We start from the raw sequence: 3340 nt of genomic DNA, 5'->3' as shown, positions 1-3340 counted from the left end.
GGTTTTTACTCATGTGCTTCTTTGTTTGAACACCAGCCTTCTGCTGTTTCTTTGTCTCAGACTATATGTGGTATATTCAGTCTCCTTATCTCTGTGGATCACAGGGCAACATGACTAGTCCCTGACAAACACATAACCTCTGTGGAAACACCTCAGCATCTAGCCTTTTCTCCAGTGGATCAGGAATGTTATCTTTACTCAAAGATGGACAAAGGGCAGGTATGAAGACCTTGGTGTCAAAAGAACAAAGTTGAAGTTCTGATTACATTAGTCATTTGTGCAACCCTGGCCAAGTCATCTCTGCTCTATGGGATACATTTTCTTTATCTCTAAAGAAAGGAAAACAGGGCCGGTGAGATAGTTTCTCAGTCTAAAGCACCTGCTTAAGCAAGCTCAAGCAAGCGCGGTGACCACAGTTCGATCTCTGGCATCACATGCCGCCCCCACATTCCTCCCCACAGCCTCAGAGTGGGCTGAGCCAGCCACCAAAAAAAAGTCAAAAAATAAATAAATAAGAAAAACAAAATGATGTCTTGTCTTATTCATGGAATTCTTTCAGGATTATAAGGAAATAAAAGAATGTATTCACACAGACTCTATTTTCACATGTTTAAAGTTGTAGGCCTAAATCTCCTCAAACTCACATTTGTAATCATGGGAGTAATTTTTTAAGGGTACAAACCAGTAAATAAAAATTCTAAAAAGTATGAAAATATTAATGACAATCATATATATAACTTGTTAAGCCAGCACTAATGAGACTTACTCTTCAAAATCATTAATGTTCTGGAGGATCTGCTCGATCCACCATCTTGGTACCTCACCAATGGCTTTGTAGTTGGGAAAAGGGCTGGTGTGGAGATCTATGTTCATTCTTGTCACAGGATATAAGCTGCTTTAAACTCCTGCAGACAAGATGACACTTTTAACACAGGCGGATCACTATGAGTCCAATCTACATAGTGGCATCCTGTTGACCCTGTACTAAATACAAAAAAAAAAGAGAGAGAGAGAGAGATGACACTTTATAAAATCCCCAATAAATTTCTCCCTACCTTGAAATTGAGAGGAAAAAAATGTCTTTAGAGAATTGTTTGATTCCACTATACTGGAGAAGTACTTTATATTTTCTTATTGAATTGTATTTTTAAAAACTTTATATTACACTGAAATATCTTATAATTTCCATTTTGTGACTTCCATTAGTGATGGGTTAAGAGATATTTTAACCTTTCCATTGGACATAAAACTTACAGCCAGTCAAATTACTGGTCATCTTTTCCAACTGTGACCAGTAACTTCTTTCCTCCCTAGTAATGGCTAGTAAAATCAATATTATTATGTAAGGATAATAATTCAGTTCTACTGTAAGGACAATAATTAATCATAGTAGCTACTTCAAGTTCTTGTGTATTTATTTACTCTAAAAGAAAATTTGAGCCCAGTTTTATTTATTTATTTATATTTAGTACAGGGTCTCACTACCCAGATCAGATTCATAGTGATCCTCCTGTTTTCAGCCTCCCAACCACTGGGATTACAGGTACTCTCCACCATACCCAGTCTCTGTCACCCTCTCAGGGTGCACAGGGGGCAGGGCCAACACGACACATCAGGGATCGAACTCCAGTCCCTGTGTCTGCCTAAATAGCTGCTTTAATCTGCTGAGCTATCTGGCCAGCCCAAGCCCAATTTTAATAAATGATTTTTGTCACAACCTCTTGCAAGAGCATAAAATAACCTAAGAAAAAGTTTTATGCCATGCAAATTTGGCAAGCTTGGTAAAGTAAAGGAGAAGGTGCTTCTATAAAGTGAGAGAGATACTGTCTCCTACTTTCAGGTATAAAACAATCTGAAGCTGTTCTCTTCGTTATCAAGGTGAAGAGTTGGTTATATAACTTCTTGCCTCCTTCAACCTCTCCTCACCAACAAAGCAAAGCACAGCCAGAGAAAAGAAATATGAAGAAGACCAAGAGGCAGTTCCTTCTTGCTTTACCAATACCAGTTTACAATTGACAGAAGATATTTCATAGGAAAGTTAACTTCAAGTTTCCGAATCTGTCCATAAGTACATCAATGATGGCAATAGCTTAAGCAATGAAAATGTGATACATTGAGACTTTAAATCTAAGTTCAAACTCATCTTAACATTGAGCAGTTAATGACCACTTAAAATTAATACTAAATTCTTACATTAGTATTTTTAATTATTAAACATAATTATTAACTACAATTTGTATAAATGTTTTCATAGATACAGTTAATTACTAAATATCCTTAAATTTTGTAATTTTAAATTCTTGCATGGAACAAAGAAAAACAATGAATTAGAATGACCAGGAGGCCTGGCCCTAGCTCAGTTCTTGGGGGCTGGGGAGATGGCTCAGTGGAATAAGCGCTTCCCTGGCAAGCTCAAGGGCCTGAGTTCAATCCCCGGTTCCGCCAAAAAAACAAAAACAAAAAATTAAGAATGACCAAAGAAGGCAGATGTTTACTGTATTTCCTAAATGAGGAGAGATTGGAAATCAACACCAAAATGGTATGAAGAAGCATGTTTAAATATAAAATGTTAAATAAAGTCTGAGATAGGGCAGATAAGAAAGCTTTTTCCAAATGATTCTGTTTTGTCTCTGACCTTCTCTCCTACCCTATCCCAACCAGTCACAGCCTTGCTGCCCCAAAACATGCATTTTCCAGTCCATGTTTTTACCAGATTCCTATCATTCAGCATCCAATTCATTTGTTACTTCCATGTGAATTCTTCTTTGATTGTCCAGGCACTTCTCTTCATGATATCCCAGAGCCTTACTTGCCTCCCCTCTTAAAATCATTCTTCACATTAAATTACAATTTCTGAAGTTTCTTGTCTGTTTCCCATGTTTTTATTATTTGCATATGCTCCTTGGGTTTAGCAAATTGTCCAGTACTGAGTAGGGCTCATCAGTGTTTGATGAACAGATTAGTGAATATCTCCTCCTTCTTTCAGCAACAATCAGTTTCTACTTCCTACACAAAGTCCAGGATTGTAATCCTCTCTGAGACATTAATACGGAGACAACAAGTAAGTCTTGGTCAGGAGATCTTAGCTTCCTTGTAAACTGAGGTTATGGGGAACAAGCTAATCGTCTAGCAAAGGCCAGAATCTACAACCAGTGAATTTATGTCAAAGGAGACAAAAGCCCAGGCAAGGATATCTGAAAATATATGCATTACATGTCTTCCTCTACTCAGTAGGGGCAGAAAAGAAACAAGGCAACTAGAAGAAATAAAATATTTCCCTGCATGTTTTAACATTCTTCAGCAGATCTTTTAGTGAAAGTAAAAGATGGGTTATATACTC

This window comes from Octodon degus, unplaced genomic scaffold (genome assembly GCF_000260255.1).
Source record: "Octodon degus isolate 3935 unplaced genomic scaffold, OctDeg1.0 scaffold00032, whole genome shotgun sequence".
Lineage (NCBI taxonomy): Eukaryota > Metazoa > Chordata > Mammalia > Rodentia > Octodontidae > Octodon > Octodon degus.
The sequence above is the reverse complement of the archived record's forward strand: the minus strand, read 5'-3'. Positions refer to the sequence as shown.